At 38.6% G+C, this 23503-nt stretch overlaps 2 non-coding genes across 2 annotated transcripts; both read left to right on the top strand.

Moving 5' to 3' along the window:
* The first annotated feature begins 10416 nt into the window (after positions 1-10416).
* TRNAL-UAG (transfer RNA leucine (anticodon UAG)) lies at positions 10417-10499 on the top strand. The gene has a single exon. It is a non-coding gene; the product is annotated as a tRNA-Leu (tRNA).
* A 4856-nt stretch (positions 10500-15355) lies between these two features.
* TRNAF-GAA (transfer RNA phenylalanine (anticodon GAA)) lies at positions 15356-15428 on the top strand. The gene has a single exon. It is a non-coding gene; the product is annotated as a tRNA-Phe (tRNA).
* Positions 15429-23503: the final 8075 nt, after the last annotated feature.

Genomic DNA, 23503 nt, shown 5'->3' with positions numbered 1-23503 from the left:
AAAGTGTTTAATAATCACGCTACATTATCTGTATTCAGTCCGGAGGATATAAAATATAAAATGTAATAAGTTGTTTTATAGTATACACACAGTAACCCTTCAAGCATATTTATAATTATGGTAATCTAAAAGTTTAATTGTCTGCCTTATCTGCTTTGCCTCTCTACTTTGCTGTTTTGGTTGTTTGCATACGTGATTGTTACCTCAGCCAGCCTGAAAAGGAAAAAAATATAGATAGGGAGACGTACTGAGCAAATTCTCTGTCACTCTGGTTCCGGTCCTGCTCTCGGCTTGACCGATGATCGCAGAAGTCTGAACTGTGTCTCTCCCAGTGGGCAAGTGGGAGTAGGGGCTTGATTACTCTCAGTGATTTTCCAACCTCTAAGTGGTTGGTAACTTCTTGCGGGTTTCCCACCGGACATCATCTGGCTAAGATGATGGTGTTTTAGCTGCAGCATAGGTTCATAAGTTATATGGGTGGAAGGGTAATTTCAATTACCGTGTTGATGTGACTGAGTGATTGCTCTCTCCCTGAAAAGTATGGTTTGCCCAGGTGTAGATTTTTCACCTCTACAAATCAGGCTGGCATATGGATAGGTAAATTGCGAATTGTTTTGGTGTCAAGGATTCGCAGTATTTGATGTCAGTACCAGTTTTAAATTCATTGTCTTTTGTCTTTTGTAGTGTGTATAATTTGCAGGAGGCGTACTAGCATGTGGTTAAAATTTTTGAATGCATTCTATGTGTGTATACATATATATGTTGTGAAATTAGAGAATTGGATAAACTGGTTTTGTTCTGCATACTATAATTATAAGGTTAGTTGGTTCAGGTAGAAAGAGAATTACTTGAATGGTAATTGCTTGATTTGTACAGATATCTCTGTGAGATCCGAGGTCTATTGTTACTTTTTAGTTATTGTTTTACTAATGTCACTACATTTCTCTATGAGATGGTTTTCTTTGAAAGGTTTTAGAGCGAAAGTTTTGAGGAAACAGAAATTTTAACAATTTATAAGGTATTTTTATACTACGCAGTTTCTGGATACACAAGATTTGTGAAATACTCTGGTGTTAGTTGTTGGTTAATTCCCTATATTACTGTGTTCAAGATAGCTAGACATCACTATGTTCACTGAAGACCCCTTTACTCGGACATAAGGAGTACATACAGCTTTTACAGTCACATATCCAACTGTTCATAACCCCGTGAGAATTTGTTTCAAGACGCCCACATACATATGTTTTTCAGATATACTCAGAATTCAGATGATAGAATGGGTGGGAGCAGTCAATCAATATCTATAAGACAGATATGACCCATAGTGGAGTGAGAAAGAAAATGTACGTTAAGAAACCCTCTGATCACGAGGGGAGGAGCATTAGATAAGAAGGGATAGAAGAATGTGTTAATGAGTGGAGAGCAGCGTCCCAGCCTCAGGTATTATGAGGTGTTACAGGACCCTGAAGCATTTTATAAGATGGCAGAGGAAGTTAGGAAAAAAGGCATGAGGAGAGGAATATAACAAGATTGCTGAATTTTGTGCAAAACAAATATTTACACAGGAAGATGTCAGTTGCAATATCTGCATTACATTCATTTATACATCTATATACATTCCCGATGACTGGACGTGTGCCAGCTGTCAAACGCAGAATGCAGAATATCGTGAGACTTGTTCTGACTGTCAGATGACCAACCCAAAGAGCCGTACCTTCTTTCCAACTATTTATATAGACGGCACGTCTTGTGCTACATCCTGTCCAGCATCCATTATAGTTTTATTAATTAATGTAATTTATGAAAAGAATAATGAAGAAAAAGATGAATATGACATGGAGGTATATAAGTAAACAGAACCGGAGGAGACAGGAAATAAATAGCTCAGACTGATAATCTACAGTATTTATCGTTATATGGTGAGGGGACATAATTATCATCATCATCTTTTAAGCCTCAAAGCTCATACTTTTATACACAATCTACTACATGCAAGGACTCCTGGAAATGCCAGGAGACAGATACCCTAGTAAACAGCTCGCCCCCCCCCACAAAAATACAGTAGAGAAACAACATCTCTCACCCAGACAGAGGTTGAGGATACTCCTCTCAAATTCCTGGTGGGTCCCGATGCAATCAGAAGATTGATCAGGGACATTGATCTACTTGCTGAAGAAGCATGTAGTCTTTTTTTTTTTTTTTTTTTTTACAGGACACATCTGTAGATCATGTGGGCGTTGAACTAATGGCACTGATCCCAGACTCAATATTGGCAGGCTGAAAATCCAGTTTGTAAAGGTGGGGCCGAAGCCAGTAGCCCTGCTGCCAAGGAAATTGCAATATTCATCCTATTTCACCCTCCATTTCATAATTTGCAATTATTTCTATGAAGTTATGGATAATACATGACTTATGTGCTGTCATTGAAGTTATAGTACTGAACACATCTATGGTACCAAATCCACACACTATGTTTTTTTTATCAATTCTATTTATTTTTCTATGGTTTACGGTGATTGACCTGGCCAATGCTTTCTTCAGTTTATTTCTACATGCTGCAAGCCAGTACCTGTTTGTTTTCACATGAGGGCCAGCAATATATTTGGACTATGATGCCTCAAGGGGCACAGTATAGCCTCTCTATGTTCACCCGAGCCATGACCACGGTCCTGGAGCCCTGGAAGAGGATACATCCCACAGCCACTTCGTTTTACAATATATATGGATGACCTCTTCCCCTGACTGAAGACAGCCAAGCCAATACTGCTCTTCTACACATGCAACCTTTTTATAATTATTTCAAGACTTTCCAAGAAGGTAATCAGTGTGTTTTATATACTAAATTGCAATCACATTTTCACAGCTCTAGGACTGCCAGGCTATACCGAACTGTTTTGTCTGTTTGTCATGAAGAAGCCTGACCATGTAAATGGAGTCCTAACACAGCTTCACGGAGGAAGACAATGCCCTCCTGGCTTCTACTCTCCAAGACTTGACCAAGTGGCTCGTGGAGTCCCAACTTGCATGAGAACCGTGTTTGCAACCCACCTGTGCTGGACAAAGCTTCTGATATTTTTATGGGTCACCAGTTGAAGATCCTGGCCCAAAGCACCTGTCTGCAATGCCCTACTCTGCTCCCGGACGTCACCATCTCCAGATGTGCTGTCCATAATTCAGCTACTCTTCTACCTCTGCCAAAGGGGGGAGGAAGATGGAGGATGAAAACCACATCTCTGACACATTAGTGGAAGAGGTAGTCGACTCTGAAATGGCTGAACGCGATTGTCTTGCTGTCATGAGGCAAGAGAACACCTGGAAGATCCTGACCTGATGCTCATTGTGGATAGACCAAGGTATGCAGACCAAGAAGGCCGTTCGCACACTGGTATAGCAGTAGCCACAGAAGTAACTTGCTGCCAGCAAAACCACTGCCTATATCCAAAAGGACTGCAGGCCTTGACAGAAGCATACGAGAGGTCCACTCAACATGAAGCTATCAAGATCAATCTGGAGAGAAAGAGACTTCATCACGGCTAACGGAACGCCGGTCAGACACCACAAAGCCATGCGAGAATTAATGGAGTCCTTGTTGATGCCAGGAAGAGTTGCGGTGGTAAAAGTAAAAGCACACACACTGGAGACACTTCAAGGGAAGCAGTGGGCAACAGGCTAGCTGAAGTAACAGCAAAAGAAGCAGCAGTAATACCGGTTGACACGGAAACAGAGGAAAAGGAATAACACTCCAGAAACAAGTATCCAAGGAAGAAAAGAAGAAATGGACCTAAGATGAAGTTATACAGGATGAAATACACCTAAGGATGAACAAGGAAAATTTAAGGCCTCGAACAAAACTTTACATACTTGATGCTATACAGGAAACAGGGGTCATAGCATAAGAGTTTAGTCTTTCCCTTGGGTCACATACACGCACAAGTATAATTGCCTATATGTAGACTAAGTTTAAAAACATGTGACTAAAATGCATTTTCGAGTCTTTTCATCCATCCCAGATCCTGAGGACATAGGAGCCCACCAGATCCTGCCCGGTGACTGAGTCCTCATCACCAAGAGGTTCAACAGACGTACCCTTGAACCTAGAGATGACAGCCTGTTCCAAGTCCTGTCAACTATCGCAGCAGTCCATGGGTCCTCGCTTCCCACTGCAAGGAGATGCCGGATCCAGAGTCCAGTAGCGGCTGCCACTCTTCATCCATCTGGCACTTATCCTTCTCCTAGCTCAAGGGGTAGTCAATCACCAAGGGGTAGTCACTCATGAGAAGGGCATACTGACTTTCTGGTATAATGTCTCCACCCCAAGAGTAACATATCAATTTGACTACTGTCTCACAATAAGAATGTCCAGGCCCCATGGCACAGTTTCATATCAGGTTTAATACACAATTCATCTGTGTCACTACTGCTGAAATAGGGGAAGGTTCAAACTGGGAGGATTAGTCTCTTGTTGGGTGGCACACTGGTGAAAGTGACTGGAGACATCAACCAGCCCAGGCCCTACAGCGAAGGGACAAATGGGGAATAAGCCTATTAAGTCGCATGACCCTGTCCAAAGCCCATTTTAAGGGTCAGAGTGGCCTTCCAGATTCAATACTCCCTGTCACTGCCACTCACTGCCCCAAGGAGGGATGCATAGTTCTGTACCTTACTATTGACAACCCTTCAGAGTATGAGCAAGGGTTATATGTACTAGGCTCAAGTACTAAACTTGGGAGGGAAAATGGTGACACAAAAGGTAAATTTTGGCTAAGAAGCATAGATACCAGTGGGGGCACACAGGGAGCACCTGACAAATTCAAAGTCGAGAACGAGACAATAGTTGTGTTTAAACCCACCATCCCCGCAAATAAGAATGCAAAGCGGATAAACTATTTATACAATAATCAACAACGGTTTATAAAATACACTGGGGATGCCATGAAGGCAATTATTGACCCATTAAGTTTGCAAAAGTTATTTTATGTCCTTTGATCATATTTTCTTTAATTCTATGCTGCATAGTGCCATGCCTTAAGAAAATGATGATGAAAACTATGGAAACCACAGTGATGACCATGCATGCCGATTTTGAAGATCCCCTGTATGAAAGATGTCCCAATGAAAACATGCAAGCACCACCTCCGGAATATGCCTGCTTGAAGCAAGCCAATGAGGGAAAGTCCAGGATCTGACTTCCTCCTGTGCAAAGTCCGTTAGGAGGGGGTCCATCTACTAGAGATGGGTCGTCTCGTATATACGGTGAAGATTAGTTAGTTAGGTTCCAGCAATGTTGAGATAGGTAGGCTGGGAGGACAGATCGATAGGTTCGACGAGATTAGGATTTTGATTTTGCATATCTCCAAAGGAGGGACTGTTAAGGGAAGAATATATGGCACATGAATATATACAAGAATCAAAACTGTATCACTATATGGACGCTTTGCTGGATATTGGGATCATGTTGCTTTAAGATACTTCTGATTTTCTTATATTTTCTTATATTTTCTTAGAGTTGTTTCTGTATGGTATCATTCACCTAAGCTTCACCAAATATTGAATAAACTGGGTGGACCAGGGTAAGCCAAGCTAGAAAACAATACTTGTGTATATAAGTATTGTTTAGCAATGTGGGAGCAGTAAACGGTAACCCAGAAGTGTACATAATGATTGTGTAGCGACCTGAGAAAAGCAAATAGTAACTGGAAATATGTCCATGATGTAACTGATGATGTAGCTCAAATTCTGTTATAAAAGCTGTACACGTTTGATTAAAGACAGAGAAGAATCATACTGACACGATACCCTCTTGTCTTGTGAATTCTTTCCTCGAGTATACGTATACCTTGTGCCAAAGCTACAATTCGGCCACAGACAATTAAGACGGGTCGCACCTTAGTGTGACAGAATCATCACTTGCAATGCTGGATGGTTCAGAGTGAAAACACCTATAGGCTGACAATAGTAATTGCAGGTGTTGATTAACTCATTGTGCAAAATAATTTCTAAAATGTGGTCACTTTGGGAGGTTTTCTGCTGTTTTGGTACTCTGCAAATTTCATCTGCAAGGTATTCCTGCAAAATCTGCATTGCAAAACCCAAATAGGGCTCTTCCTTTCAAAGCCCTGCTGTGTGGCCAAACAGTAGTTTCTGAAGAAATGTGGTGCATCACCGCATTTGTGAGAAATCTAACATTTCTAATATCCAAACAAAATAAATGGAGGTTTAAAAATTAATGCAGACGAAAAGTACGCATATAAAAAATGTTATTTATTGACTTTTTTGGGGTGGTGTGACAAGTTTTTAATCACAAGGAATGGTAACATTTCTGCTGACTAGCATGGAAGGAGTTAAGTTCCAATTGCATATCGAAGCGGTCTAAGGCGAGCGGTCTAATACCGAGCGGTCTAAGGTGCTGCGTTCAGGTCGCAGTCTCCCCTCGAGGCGTGGGTTCAAATCCCACTTCTGACATTTAATTTCAAGAAACTTTATCTTCATTTATTGATTAGATGAGGTCAAACAAAACTTAGTAATGTGGTTTTGAAAAATTTCCTGAGAGTCTTTGGAGTGAATCTGAATTTGTCCTCTCAAAAAAGAACTCTAGGAACATCAAACAGATTTTTTGTGCATATGTCTGTTGTTCTTTTGGCACTAGAAAAATCCTTTGGACAGTCAATGAGGAGGGACTATTTCACCTCTTTGTGTTCTCTGTCCCTATTAGGGTAGGGAATCAACCTTCTACAGTGCTGTCATGAAATATATCTAGAAACGGATTTGCTGGTAAGTCTACTTTCATAGTTTTCACCTCATACATCAATAGACCATAACGATACTTAATAAACAAAAACTTAACAAGTAGGTAATCATAGTTTAAAAAATGTGAAATGCCCATGTCATTCTGACATGTTTCAGCACATTTTGGGACAAATGGTCTCACTTTTAACAATCAATAAAATATTTTCTCTAAATTTTTGTCTCTTTTTTGCTCCAATTGTTTGCATCTCATAAAAAATAAAACTTGATGTAACATTATGCATGCAAATTGTGTTTTATGTGCGACCATGACCTATTCTAGAAGCACATGGTCAGAATTATACTGGTGCATGGAGACAAACTGAAAATGTAAAAATTCAATGGCAAAATTGCTGTCTTTTTCTACTCATTCACAAATAGTTAATGAATGTTATTAAATATGTACAGCAAAATGGAAGGCGTTTCAAATAGAAATCATGCTTCAAAAAACAGTCAAATGAAAAATTATAATATATCCCTCCAGGTGTGACACTTGACATTTGCAGAGTGTCAAACCCCCCAGAAAATGTATAGATATGGCAGAAATAGCTCAGTTGGGAGAGCGTTAGACTGAACATCTAAAGGTCCCTGGTCCAATCCCGGGTTTCGGCAAAATGCTTTTTCTTCACCGTTTACATTTTAAGGAGATATTAAACAAAGCACATGGACTGATCATGATCAAAAGGCCTAAAAATCTTAACTATCTACAGAAAACAAAATGTTAAAAATTTGAGAAACGGTAACTTTTTCCTTTTGAACACATGAATGTTTTTTAGTAATTTTTCCTCTATTTTGTTTTATTTCAGATTGACTTAGCTGTAAGAGGATTAAAAGGTAACCTGATAGCTGAAACAGACAGCACTTATCAGACACTAGCTGAATGATTATAGTCAGCTTGTTTGACTTTGAAACACTGAGGCATTACTGAGACAAATGTCCTTAAAAAATATGCTGTGGACAAAGTCAAAAAGGCAAAAAACACAAGCTCCACACAGGTCCGTCATCTTTAATTTGAAATATAGGAGGTTTCTACTTTAATGGTGAGACAAAGCATCTACATATTTGACATTGCTCCAGTGAGTAGAGCCCACTTAAAAATGTATGGGTTGCTTGTCTCTGCAAGCAAAAGCTGGGCACTAAACTGGCATACTTGCAATGCTGGATGGTTCAGAGTGAAAACACCTATAGGCTGACAATAGTAATTGCAGGTGTTGATTAACTCATTGTGCAAAATAATTTCTAAAATGTGGTCACTTTGGGAGGTTTTCTGCTGTTTTGGTACTCTGCAAATTTCATCTGCAAGGTATTCCTGCAAAATCTGCATTGCAAAACCCAAATAGGGCTCTTCCTTTCAAAGCCCTGCTGTGTGGCCAAACAGTAGTTTCTGAAGAAATGTGGTGCATCACCGCATTTGTGAGAAATCTAACATTTCTAATATCCAAACAAAATAAATGGAGGTTTAAAAATTAATGCAGACGAAAAGTACGCATATAAAAAATGTTATTTATTGACTATTTTGGGGTGGTGTGACAAGTTTTTAATCACAAGGAATGGTAACATTTCTGCTGACTAGCATGGAAGGAGTTAAGTTCCAATTGCATATCGAAGCGGTCTAAGGCAAGCGGTCTAATACCGAGCGTGCTAAGGTGCTGCGTTCAGGTCGCAGTCTCCCCTCGAGGCGTGGGTTCAAATCCCACTTCTGACATTTAATTTCAAGAAACTTTATCTTCATTTATTGATTAGATGAGGTCAAACAAAACTTAGTAATGTGGTTTTGAAAAATTTCCTGAGAGTCTTTGGAGTGAATCTGAATTTGTCCTCTCAAAAAAGAACTCTAGGAACATCAAACAGATTTTTTGTGCATATGTCTGTTGTTCTTTTGGCACTAGAAAAATCCTTTGGACAGTCAATGAGGAGGGACTATTTCACCTCTTTGTGTTCTCTGTCCCTATTAGGGTAGGGAATCAACCTTCTACAGTGCTGTCATGAAATATATCTAGAAACGGATTTGCTGGTAAGTCTACTTTCATAGTTTTCACCTCATACATCAATAGACCATAACGATACTTAATAAACAAAAACTTAACAAGTAGGTAATCATAGTTTAAAAAATGTGAAATGCCCATGTCATTCTGACATGTTTCAGCACATTTTGGGACAAATGGTCTCACTTTTAACAATCAATAAAATATTTTCTCTAAATTTTTGTCTCTTTTTTGCTCCAATTGTTTGCATCTCATAAAAAATAAAACTTGATGTAACATTATGCATGCAAATTGTGTTTTATGTGCGACCATGACCTATTCTAGAAGCACAGGGTCAGAATTATACTGGTGCATGGAGACAAACTGAAAATGTAAAAATTCAATGGCAAAATTGCTGTCTTTTTCTACTCATTCACAAATAGTTAATGAATGTTATTAAATATGTACAGCAAAATGGAAGGCGTTTCAAATAGAAATCATGCTTCAAAAAACAGTCAAATGAAAAATTATAATATATCCCTCCAGGTGTGACACTTGACATTTGCAGAGTGTCAAACCCCCCAGAAAATGTATAGATATGGCAGAAATAGCTCAGTTGGGAGAGCGTTAGACTGAACATCTAAAGGTCCCTGGTCCAATCCCGGGTTTCGGCAAAATGCTTTTTCTTCACCGTTTACATTTTAAGGAGATATTAAACAAAGCACATGGACTGATCATGATCAAAAGGCCTAAAAATCTTAACTATCTACAGAAAACAAAATGTTAAAAATTTGAGAAACGGTAACTTTTTCCTTTTGAACACATGAATGTTTTTTAGTAATTTTTCCTCTATTTTGTTTTATTTCAGATTGACTTAGCTGTAAGAGGATTAAAAGGTAACCTGATAGCTGAAACAGACAGCACTTATCAGACACTAGCTGAATGATTATAGTCAGCTTGTTTGACTTTGAAACACTGAGGCATTACTGAGACAAATGTCCTTAAAAAATATGCTGTGGACAAAGTCAAAAAGGCAAAAAACACAAGCTGAACACAGGTCCGTCATCTTTAATTTGAAATATAGGAGGTTTCTACTTTAATGGTGAGACAAAGCATCTACATATTTGACATTGCTCCAGTGAGTAGAGCCCACTTAAAAATGTATGGGTTGCTTGTCTCTGCAAGCAAAAGCTGGGCACTAAACTGGCATACTTGCAATGCTGGATGGTTCAGAGTGAAAACACCTATAGGCTGACAATAGTAATTGCAGGTGTTGATTAACTCATTGTGCAAAATAATTTCTAAAATGTGGTCACTTTGGGAGGTTTTCTGCTGTTTTGGTACTCTGCAAATTTCATCTGCAAGGTATTCCTGCAAAATCTGCATTGCAAAACCCAAATAGGGCTCTTCCTTTCAAAGCCCTGCTGTGTGGCCAAACAGTAGTTTCTGAAGAAATGTGGTGCATCACCGCATTTGTGAGAAATCTAACATTTCTAATATCCAAACAAAATAAATGGAGGTTTAAAAATTAATGCAGACGAAAAGTACGCATATAAAAAATGTTATTTATTGACTTTTTTGGGGTGGTGTGACAAGTTTTTAATCACAAGGAATGGTAACATTTCTGCTGACTAGCATGGAAGGAGTTAAGTTCCAATTGCATACCGAAGTCAAGATGGCCGAGTGGTCTAAGGCGCTGCGTTTAGGTTGCAGTTTCCTCTGGAGGTGTGGGTTCAAATCCCACTTCTGACATCAACATTTAATTTCAAGAAACTTTATCTTCATGTAATGTGGTTTTGAAAAATTTCCTGAGAGTCTTTGGAGTGAATCTGAATTTGTCCTCTCAAAAAAGAACTCTAGGAACATCAAACAGATTTTTTGTGCATATGTCTGTTGTTCTTTTGGCACTAGAAAAATCCTTTGGACAGTCAATGAGGAGGGACTATTTCACCTCTTTGTGTTCTCTGTCCCTATTAGGGTAGGGAATCAACCTTCTACAGTGCTGTCATGAAATATATCTAGAAACGGATTTGCTGGTAAGTCTACTTTCATAGTTTTCACCTCATACATCAATAGACCATAACGATATTTAATAAACAAAAACTTAACAAGTAGGTAATCATAGTTTAAAAAATGTGAAATGCCCATGTCATTCTGACATGTTTCAGCACATTTTGGGACAAATGGTCTCACTTTTAACAATCAATAAAATATTTTCTCTAAATTTTTGTCTCTTTTTTGCTCCAATTGTTTGCATCTCATAAAAAATAAAACTTGATGTAACATTATGCATGCAAATTGTGTTTTATGTGCGACCATGACCTATTCTAGAAGCACAGGGTCAGAATTATACTGGTGCATGGAGACAAACTGAAAATGTAAAAATTCAATGGCAAAATTGCTGTCTTTTTCTACTCATTCACAAATAGTTAATGAATGTTATTAAATATGTACAGCAAAATGGAAGGCGTTTCAAATAGAAATCATGCTTCAAAAAACAGTCAAATGAAAAATTATAATATATCCCTCCAGGTGTGACACTTGACATTTGCAGAGTGTCAAACCCCCGAGAAAATGTATAGATATGGCAGAAATAGCTCAGTTGGGAGAGCGTTAGACTGAAGATCTAAAGGTCCCTGGTCCAATCCCGGGTTTCGGCAAAATGCTTTTTCTTCACCGTTTACATTTTAAGGAGATATTAAACAAAGCACATGGACTGATCATGATCAAAAGGCCTAAAAATCTTAACTATCTACAGAAAACAAAATGTTAAAAATTTGAGAAACGGTAACTTTTTCCTTTTGAACACATGAATGTTTTTTAGTAATTTTTCCTCTATTTTGTTTTATTTCAGATTGACTTAGCTGTAAGAGGATTAAAAGGTAAAATGATAGCTGAAACAGACAGCACTTATCAGACACTAGCTGAATGATTATAGTCAGCTTGTTTGACTTTGAAACACTGAGGCATTACTGAGACAAATGTCCTTAAAAAATATGCTGTGGACAAAGTCAAAAAGGCAAAAAACACAAGCTGAACACAGGTCCGTCATCTTTAATTTGAAATATAGGAGGTTTCTACTTTAATGGTGAGACAAAGCATCTACATATTTGACATTGCTCCAGTGAGTAGAGCCCACTTAAAAATGTATGGGTTGCTTGTCTCTGCAAGCAAAAGCTGGGCACTAAACTGGCATACTTGCAATGCTGGATGGTTCAGAGTGAAAACACCTATAGGCTGACAATAGTAATTGCAGGTGTTGATTAACTCATTGTGCAAAATAATTTCTAAACTGTGGTCACTTTGGGAGGTTTTCTGCTGTTTTGGTACTCTGCAAATTTCATCTGCAAGGTATTCCTGCAAAATCTGCATTGCAAAACCCAAATAGGGCTCTTCCTTTCAAAGCCCTGCTGTGTGGCCAAACAGTAGTTTCTGAAGAAATGTGGTGCATCACCGCATTTGTGAGAAATCTAACATTTCTAATATCCAAACAAAATAAATGGAGGTTTAAAAATTAATGCAGACGAAAAGTACGCATATAAAAAATGTTATTTATTGACTTTTTTGGGGTGGTGTGACAAGTTTTTAATCACAAGGAATGGTAACATTTCGGCTGACTAGCATGGAAGGAGTTAAGTTCCAATTGCATATCGAAGCTGTCTAAGGCGAGCGGTCTAATACCGAGCGGTCTAAGGCGCTGCGTTCAGGTCGCAGTCTCCCCTGGAGGCGTGGGTTCAAATCCCACTTCTGACATCAACATTTAATTTCAAGAAACTTTATCTTCATTTATTGATTAGATGAGGTCAAACAAAACTTAGTAATGTGGTTTTGAAAAATTTCCTGAGAGTCTTTGGAGTGAATCTGAATTTGTCCTCTCAAAAAAGAACTCTAGGAACATCAAACAGATTTTTTGTGCATATGTCTGTTGTTCTTTTGGCACTAGAAAAATCCTTTGGACAGTCAATGAGGAGGGACTATTTCACCTCTTTGTGTTCTCTGTCCCTATTAGGGTAGGGAATCAACCTTCTACAGTGCTGTCATGAAATATATCTAGAAACGGATTTGCTGGTAAGTCTACTTTCATAGTTTTCACCTCATACATCAATAGACCATAACGATACTTAATAAACAAAAACTTAACAAGTAGGTAATCATAGTTTAAAAAATGTGAAATGCCCATGTCATTCTGACATGTTTCAGCACATTTTGGGACAAATGGTCTCACTTTTAACAATCAATAAAATATTTTCTCTAAATTTTTGTCTCTTTTTTGCTCCAATTGTTTGCATCTCATAAAAAATAAAACTTGATGTAACATTATGCATGCAAATTGTGTTTTATGTGCGACCATGACCTATTCTAGAAGCACAGGGTCAGAATTATACTGGTGCATGGAGACAAACTGAAAATGTAAAAATTCAATGGCAAAATTGCTGTCTTTTTCTACTCATTCACAAATAGTTAATGAATGTTATTAAATATGTACAGCAAAATGGAAGGCGTTTCAAATAGAAATCATGCTTCAAAAAACAGTCAAATGAAAAATTATAATATATCCCTCCAGGTGTGACACTTGACATTTGCAGAGTGTCAAACCATCCAGAAAATGTATAAATATGGCAGAAATAGCTCAGTTGGGAGAGCGTTAGACTGAAGATCTCAAGGTCCCTGGTCCAATCCCGGGTTTCGGCAAAATGCTTTTTCTTCACCGTTTACATTTTAAGGAGATATTAAACAAAGCACATGGACTGATCATGATCAAAAGGCCTAAAAATCTTAACTATCTACAGAAAACAAAATGTTAAAAATTTGAGAAACGGTAACTTTTTCCTTTTGAACACATGAATGTTTTTTAGTAATTTTTCCTCTATTCTGTTTTATTTCAGATTGACTTAGCTGTAAGAGGATTAAAAGGTAACCTGATAGCTGAAACAGACAGCACTTATCAGACACTAGCTGAATGATTATAGTCAGCTTGTTTGACTTTGAAACACTGAGGCATTACTGAGACAAATGTCCTTAAAAAATATGCTGTGGACAAAGTCAAAAAGGCAAAAAACACAAGCTCCACACAGGTCCGTCATCTTTAATTTGAAATATAGGAGGTTTCTACTTTAATGGTGAGACAAAGCATCTACATATTTGACATTGCTCCAGTGAGTAGAGCCGACTTAAAAATGTATGGGTTGCTTGCCTCTGCAAGCAAAAGCTGGGCACTAAACTGGCATATTTGCAATGCTGGATGGTTCAGAGTGAAAACACCTATAGGCTGACAATAGTAATTGCAGGTGTTGATTAACTCATTGTGCAAAATAATTTCTAAAATGTGGTCACTTTGGGAGGTTTTCTGCTGTTTTGGTACTCTGCAAATTTCATCTGCAAGGTAGTCCTGCAAAATCTGCATTGCAAAACCCAAATAGGGCTCTTCCTTTCAAAGCCCTGCTGTGTGGCCAAACAGTAGTTTCTGAAGAAATGTGGTGCATCACCGCATTTGTGAGAAATCTAACATTTCTAATATCCAAACAAAATAAATGGAGGTTTAAAAATTAATGCAGACGAAAAGTACGCATATAAAAAATGTTATTTATTGACTTTTTTGGGGTGGTGTGACAAGTTTGTAATCACAAAAAATGGTAACATTTCTGCTGACTAGCATGGAAGGAGTTAAGTTCCAATTGCATATCGAAGTCAGGATGGCCGAGCGGTCTAAGGTGCAGCGTTCAGGTCGCAGTCTCCCCTGGAAGGCGTGGGTTCAAATCCCACTTCTGACATCAACATTTAATTTCAAGAAACTTTATCTTCATTTATTGATTTAAAGATTTCCTGAGAGTCTTTGGAGTGAATCTGAATTTGTCCTCTCAAAAAAGAACTCTAGGAACATCAAACAGATTTTTTGTGCATATGTCTGTTGTTCTTTTGGCACTAGAAAAATCCTTTGGACAGTCAATGAGGAGGGACTATTTCACCTCTTTGTGTTCTCTGTCCCTATTAGGGTAGGGAATCAACCTTCTACAGTGCTGTCATGAAATATATCTAGAAACGGATTTGCTGGTAAGTCTACTTTCATAGTTTTCACCTCATACATCAATAGACCATAACGATACTTAATAAACAAAAACTTAACAAGTAGGTAATCATAGTTTAAAAAATGTGAAATGCCCATGTCATTCTGACATGTTTCAGCACATTTTGGGACAAATGGTCTCACTTTTAACATTAACAATCAATAAAATATTTTCTCTAAATTTTTGTCTCTTTTTTGCTCCAATTGTTTGCATCTCATAAAAAATAAAACTTGATGTAACATTATGCATGCAAATTGTGTTTTATGTGCGACCATGACCTATTCTAGAAGCACAGGGTCAGAATTATACTGGTGCATGGAGACAAACTGAAAATGTAAAAATTCAATGGCAAAATTGCTGTCTTTTTCTACTCATTCACAAATAGTTAATGAATGTTATTAAATATGTACAGCAAAATGGAAGGCGTTTCAAATAGAAATCATGCTTCAAAAAACAGTCAAATGAAAAATTATAATATATCCCTCCAGGTGTGACACTTGACATTTGCAGAGTGTCAAACCCCCCAGAAAATGTATAGATATTGCCGAAATAGCTCAGTTGGGAGAGCGTTAGACTGAAGATCTAAAGGTCCCTGGTCCAATCCCGGGTTTCGGCAAAATGCTTTTTCTTCACCGTTTACATTTTAAGGAGATATTAAACAAAGCACATGGACTGATCATGATCAAAAGGCCTAAAAATCTTAACTATCTACAGAAAACAAAATGTTAAAAATTTGAGAAACGGTAACTTTTTCCTTTTGAACACATGAATTTTTTTTAGTAATTTTTCCTCTATTTTGTTTTATTTCAGATTGACTTAGCTGTAAGAGGATTAAAAGGTAACCTGATAGCTGAAACAGACAGCACTTATCAGACACTAGCTGAATGATTATAGTCAGCTTGTTTGACTTTGAAACACTGAGGCATTACTGAGACAAATGTCCTTAAAAAATATGCTGTGGACAAAGTCAAAAAGGCAAAAAACACAAGCTCCACACAGGTCCGTCATCTTTAATTTGAAATATAGGAGGTTTCTACTTTAATGGTGAGACAAAGCATCTACATATTTGACATTGCTCCAGTGAGTAGAGCCCACTTAAAAATGTATGGGTTGCTTGTCTCTGCAAGCAAAAGCTGGGCACTAAACTGGCATACTTGCAATGCTGGATGGTTCAGAGTGAAAACACCTATAGGCTGACAATAGTAATTGCAGGTGTTGATTAACTCATTGTGCAAAATAATTTCTAAAATGTGGTCACTTTGGGAGGTTTTCTGCTGTTTTGGTACTCTGCAAATTTCATCTGCAAGGTATTCCTGCAAAATCTGCATTGCAAAACCCAAATAGGGCTCTTCCTTTCAAAGCCCTGCTGTGTGGCCAAACAGTAGTTTCTGAAGAAATGTGGTGCATCACCGCATTTGTGAGAAATCTAACATTTCTAATATCCAAACAAAATAAATGGAGGTTTAAAAATTAATGCAGACGAAAAGTACGCATATAAAAAATGTTATTTATTGACTTTTTTGGGGTGGTGTGACAAGTTTTTAATCACAAGGAATGGTAACATTTCTGCTGACTAGCATGGAAGGAGTTAAGTTCCAATTGCATATCGAAGTCAAGATGGCTGAGTGGTCTAAGGCGCTGCGTTTAGGTTGCAGTTTCCCCTCGAGGCGTGGGTTCACATCCCACTTCTGACATCAACATTTAATTTCAAGAAACTTTATCTTCATGTAATGTGGTTTTGAAAAATTTCCTGAGAGTCTTTGGAGTGAATCTGAATTTGTCCTCTCAAAAAAGAACTCTAGGAACATCAAACAGATTTTTTGTGCATATGTCTGTTGTTCTTTTGGCACTAGAAAAATCCTTTGGACAGTCAATGAGGAGGGACTATTTCACCTCTTTGTGTTCTCTGTCCCTATTAGGGTAGGGAATCAACCTTCTACAGTGCTGTCATGAAATATATCTAGAAACGGATTTGCTGGTAAGTCTACTTTCATAGTTTTCACCTCATACATCAATAGACCATAACGATACTTAATAAACAAAAACTTAACAAGTAGGTAATCATAGTTTAAAAAATGTGAAATGCCCATGTCATTCTGACATGTTTCAGCACATTTTGGGACAAATGGTCTCACTTTTAACAATCAAAAAAATATTTTCTCTAAATTTTTGTCTCTTTTTTGCTCCAATTGTTTGCATCTCATAAAAAATAAAACTTGATGTAACATTATGCATGCAAATTGTGTTTTATGTGCGACCATGACCTATTCTAGAAGCACAGGGTCAGAATTATACTGGTGCATGGAGACAAACTGAAAATGTAAAAATTCAATGGCAAAATTGCTGTCTTTTTCTACTCATTCACAAATAGTTAATGAATGTTATTAAATATGTACAGCAAAATGGAAGGCGTTTCAAATAGAAATCATGCTTCAAAAAACAGTCAAATGAAAAATTATAATATATCCCTCCAGGTGTGACACTTGACATTTGCAGAGTGTCAAACCCCCCAGAAAATGTATAGATATGGCAGAAATAGCTCAGTTGGGAGAGCGTTAGACTGAAGATCTAAAGGTCCCTGGTCCAATCCCGGGTTTCGGCAAAATGCTTTTTCTTCACCGTTTACATTTTAAGGAGATATTAAACAAAGCACATGGACTGATCATGATCAAAAGGCCTAAAAATCTTAACTATCTACAGAAAACAAAATGTTAAAAATTTGAGAAACGGTAACTTTTTCCTTTTGAACACATGAATGTTTTTTAGTAATTTTTCCTCTATTTTGTTTTATTTCAGATTGACTTAGCTGTAAGAGGATTAAAAGGTAACCTGATAGCTGAAACAGACAGCACTTATCAGACACTAGCTGAATGATTATAGTCAGCTTGTTTGACTTTGAAACACTGAGGCATTACTGAGACAAATGTCCTTAAAAAATATGCTGTGGACAAAGTCAAAAAGGCAAAAAACACAAGCTGAACACAGGTCCGTCATCTTTAATTTGAAATATAGGAGGTTTCTACTTTAATGGTGAGACAAAGCATCTACATATTTGACATTGCTCCAGTGAGTAGAGCCCACTTAAAAATGTATGGGTTGCTTGTCTCTGCAAGCAAAAGCTGGGCACTAAACTGGCATACTTGTGTTAAGGGAAGAATATATGGCACATGAATATATACAAGAATCAAAACTGTATCACTATATGGACGCTTTGCTGGATATTGGGATCATGTTGCTTTAAGATACTTCTGATTTTCTTATATTTTCTTATATTTTCTTAGAGTTGTTTCTGTATGGTATCATTCACCTAAGCTTCACCAAATATTGAATAAACTGGGTGGACCAGGGTAAGCCAAGCTAGAAAACAATACTTGTGTATATAAGTATTGTTTAGCAATGTGGGAGCAGTAAACGGTAACCCAGAAGTGTACATAATGATTGTGTAGCGACCTGAGAAAAGCAAATAGTAACTGGAAATATGTCCATGATGTAACTGATGATGTAGCTCAAATTCTGTTATAAAAGCTGTACACGTTTGATTAAAGACAGAGAAGAATCATACTGACACGATACCCTCTTGTCTTGTGTATTCTTTCCTCGAGTATACGTATACCTTGTGCCAAAGCTACAATTCGGCCACAGACAATTAAGACGGGTCGCACCTTAGTGTGACAGAATCATCAGTTGGCGCCCAACGTGGGGCTCAGGACGATACCAGATGATCACAGCCGCAACAAAATCTCCCCCCAGGACGGACGTCTTTCCAGCGGGACGAGACTGCAGCTCGAGACCTGGTGAGAAAATATATCATCTTACCTAACCTTCTGTATTCACGTCCGGCTGGGAGGAGATAGTTGGCTGTCTTCTCTGAACCCTTAAACTGACCACGTTTGAAAGTCCTGAGCCTACGGACCCGGTCAGGTATATAATTCCTTAATTGTCTGTGTGTATTATCCGGTCTAACCAATTCGGAGGGTGTATCTAGAATCCATCTAGTATCTGATAAAAACTATTTCATACTGCACTAGGGCTACTAGAAGCATACAGAGCAGAGTGCAAAGGGGCTGTTTCCACTGAGTTATCACCCTGGTTCCGACCTTAGACGGTCGAAGAAGTTATATATATATATCAGATATATACATATAGGTGCTCACGTCCGGCCATACGCCCACGGTATAAACTGGGCCCGGTGACGTGAATGACACGGTATATACATTTTTAAGGAAAGAGGTGATTACTAATTTTTCCCCCTCTGCTGAAATATCAACCACCTATCTAGAAGTGATTACCACTATTTACTATACCTAAAGTGACAAAAAGCCCAGCCCTAGTTGCCTTGGTAACAAAAGAACAGTGAAAGGGATAAGGAATACATTCATAATAGTTTTTTTTTATGTTTGAAGTATTGATGCATTGTTGTGACACACCTGTCCGCAGCTCTCATATTGAATATACTGCCATACTGGTTAGACTGCTATTTCAGCTGCATTTCCTGAATGCAAAGTGTTTAATAATCACGCTACATTATCTGTATTCAGTCCGGAGGATATAAAATATAAAATGTAATAAGTTGTTTTATAGTATACACACAGTAACCCTTCAAGCATATTTATAATTACGGTAATCTAAAAGTTTAATTGTCTGCCTTATCTGCTTTGCCTCTCTGCTTTGCTGTTTTGGTTGTTTGCATACGTGATTGTTACCTCAGCCAGCCTGAAAAGGAAATAAATATGGATAGGGAGACGTACTGAGCAAATTCTCTGTCACTCTGGTTCCGGTCCTGCTCTCGGCTTGACCGATGATCGCAGAAGTCTGAACTGTGTCTCTCCCAGTGGGCAAGTGGGAATAGGGGCTTGATTACTCTCAGTGATTTTCCAACCTCTAAGTGGTTGGTAACTTCTTGCGGGTTTCCCACCGGACATCATCTGGCTAAGATGATGGTGTTTTAGCTGCAGCATAGGTTCATAAGTTATATGGGTGGAAGGGTAATTTCAATTACCGTGTTGATGTGACTGAGTGATTGCTCTCTCCCTGAAAAGTATGGTTTGCCCAGGTGTAGATTTTTCACCTCTACAAATCAGGCTGGCATATGGATAGGTAAATTGCGAATTGTTTTGGTGTCAAGGATTCGCAGTATTTGATGTCAGTACCAGTTTTAAATTCATTGTCTTTTGTCTTTTGTAGTGTGTATAATTTGCAGGAGGCGTACTAGCATGTGGTTAAAATTTTTGAATGCATTCTATGTGTGTATACATATATATGTTGTGAAATTAGAGAATTGGATAAACTGGTTTTGTTCTGCATACTATAATTATAAGGTTAGTTGGTTCAGGTAGAAAGAGAATTACTTGAATGGTAATTGCTTGATTTGTACAGATATCTCTGTGAGATCCGAGGTCTATTGTTACTTGTTAGTTATTGTTTTACTAATGTCACTACATTTCTCTATGAGATGGTTTTCTTTGAAAGGTTTTAGAGCGAAAGTTTTGAGGAAACAGAAATTTTAACAATTTATAAGGTATTTTTATACTACGCAGTTTCTGGATACACAAGATTTGTGAAATACTCTGGTGTTAGTTGTTGGTTAATTCCCTATATTACTGTGTTCAAGATAGCTAGACATCACTATGTTCACTGAAGACCCCTTTACTCGGACATAAGGAGTACATACAGCTTTTACAGTCACATATCCAACTGTTCATAACCCCGTGAGAATTTGTTTCAAGACGCCCACATACATATGTTTTTCAGATATACTCAGAATTCAGATGATAGAATGGGTGGGAGCAGTCAGTCAATATCTATAAGACAGATATGACCCATAGTGGAGTGAGAAAGAAAATGTACGTTAAGAAACCCTCTGATCACGAGGGGAGGAGCATTAGATAAGAAGAGATAGAAGAATGTGTTAATGAGTGGAGAGCAGCGTCCCAGCCTCAGGTATTATGAGGTGTTACAGGACCCTGAAGCATTTTATAAGATGGCAGAGGAAGTTAGGAAAAAAGGCATGAGGAGAGGAATATAACAAGATTGCTGAATTTTGTGCAAAACAAATATTTACACAGGAAGATGTCAGTTGCAATATCTGCATTACATTCATTTATACTTCTATATACATTCCCGATGACTGGACGTGTGCCAGCTGTCAAACGCAGAATGCAGAATATCGTGAGACTTGTTCTGACTGTCAGATGACCAACCCAAAGAGCCGTACCTTCTTTCCAACTATTTATATAGATGGCACGTCTTGTGCTACATCCTGTCCAGCATCCATTATAGTTTTATTAATTAATGTAATTTATGAAAAGAATAATGAAGAAAAAGATGAATATGACATGGAGGTATATAAGTAAACAGAACCGGAGGAGACAGGAAATAAATAGCTCAGACTGATAATCTACAGTATTTATCGTTATATGGTGAGGGGACATAATTATCATCATCATCTTTTAAGCCTCAAAGCTCATACTTTTATACACAATCTACTACATGCAAGGACTCCTGGAAATGCCAGGAGACAGATACCCTAGTAAACAGCTCGCCCCCCCCCACAAAAATACAGTAGAGAAACAACATCTCTCACCCAGACAGAGGTTGAGGATACTCCTCTCAAATTCCTGGTGGGTCCCGATGCAATCAGAAGATTGATCAGGGACATTGATCTACTTGCTGAAGAAGTATGTAGTCTTTTTTTTTTTTTTTTTTTTTTACAGGACACATCTGTAGATCATGTGGGCGTTGAACTAATGGCACTGATCCCAGACTCAATATTGGCAGGCTGAAAATCCAGTTTGTAAAGGTGGGGCCGAAGCCAGTAGCCCTGCTGCCAAGGAAATTGCAATATTCATCCTATTTCACCCTCCATTTCATAATTTGCAATTATTTCTATGAAGTTATGGATAATACATGACTTATGTGCTGTCAATGAAGTTATAGTACTGAACACATCTATGGTACCAAATCCACACACTATGTTTTTTTTTATCAATTCTATTTATTTTTCTATGGTTTACGGTGATTGACCTGGCCAATGCTTTCTTCAGTTTATTTCTACATGCTGCAAGCCAGTACCTGTTTGTTTTCACATGAGGGCCAGCAATATATTTGGACTATGATGCCTCAAGGGGCACAGTATAGCCTCTCTATGTTCACCCGAGCCATGACCACGGTCCTGGAGCCCTGGAAGAGGATACATCCCACAGCCACTTCGTTTTACAATATATATGGATGACCTCTTCCCCTGACTGAAGACAGCCAAGCCAATACTGCTCTTCTACACATGCAACCTTTTTATAATTATTTCAAGACTTTCCAAGAAGGTAATCAGTGTGTTTTATATACTAAATTGCAATCACATTTTCACAGCTCTAGGACTGCCAGGCTATACCGAACTGTTTTGTCTGTTTGTCATGAAGAAGCCTGACCATGTAAATGGAGTCCTAACACAGCTTCACGGAGGAAGACAATGCCCTCCTGGCTTCTACTCTCCAAGACTTGACCAAGTGGCTCGTGGAGTCCCAACTTGCATGAGAACCGTGTTTGCAACCCACCTGTGCTGGACAAAGCTTCTGATATTTTTATGGGTCACCAGTTGAAGATCCTGGCCCAAAGCACCTGTCTGCAATGCCCTACTCTGCTCCCGGACGTCACCATCTCCAGATGTGCTGTCCATAATTCAGCTACTCTTCTACCTCTGCCAAAGGGGGGAGGAAGATGGAGGATGAAAACCACATCTCTGACACATTAGTGGAAGAGGTAGTCGACTCTGAAATGGCTGAACGCGATTGTCTTGCTGTCATGAGGCAAGAGAACACCTGGAAGATCCTGACCTGATGCTCATTGTGGATAGACCAAGGTATGCAGACCAAGAAGGCCGTTCGCACACTGGTATAGCAGTAGCCACAGAAGTAACTTGCTGCCAGCAAAACCACTGCCTATATCCAAAAGGACTGCAGGCCTTGACAGAAGCATACGAGAGGTCCACTCAACATGAAGCTATCAAGATCAATCTGGAGAGAAAGAGACTTCATCACGGCTAACGGAACGCCGGTCAGACACCACAAAGCCATGCAAGAATTAATGGAGTCCTTGTTGATGCCAGGAAGAGTTGCGGTGGTAAAAGTAAAAGCACACACACTGGAGACACTTCAAGGGAAGCAGTGGGCAACAGGCTAGCTGAAGTAACAGCAAAAGAAGCAGCAGTAATACCGGTTGACACGGAAACAGAGGAAAAGGAATAACACTCCAGAAACAAGTATCCAAGGAAGAAAAGAAGAAATGGACCTAAGATGAAGTTATACAGGATGAAATACACCTAAGGATGAACAAGGAAAATTTAAGGCCTCGAACAAAAACTCTACATACTTGATGCTATACAGGAAACAGGGGTCATAGCATAAGAGTTTAGTCTTTCCCTTGGGTCACATACACGCACAAGTATAATTGCCTATATGTAGACTAAGTTTAAAAACATGTGACTAAAATGCATTTTCGAGTCTTTTCATCCATCCCAGATCCTGAGGACATAGGAGCCCACCAGATCCTGCCCGGTGACTGAGTCCTCATCACCAAGAGGTTCAACAGACGTACCCTTGAACCTAGAGATGACAGCCTGTTCCAAGTCCTGTCAACTATCGCAGCAGTCCATGGGTCCTCGCTTCCCACTGCAAGGAGATGCCGGATCCAGAGTCC

The sequence above is a fragment of the Dendrobates tinctorius genome, unplaced genomic scaffold (assembly GCF_039654945.1).
Source record: "Dendrobates tinctorius isolate UK_male_01 unplaced genomic scaffold, ASM3965494v1 ptg000184l, whole genome shotgun sequence".
In the NCBI taxonomy this organism is placed as follows: domain Eukaryota; kingdom Metazoa; phylum Chordata; class Amphibia; order Anura; family Dendrobatidae; genus Dendrobates; species Dendrobates tinctorius.
This window is presented reverse-complemented; position numbering and strand designations above follow the sequence as displayed.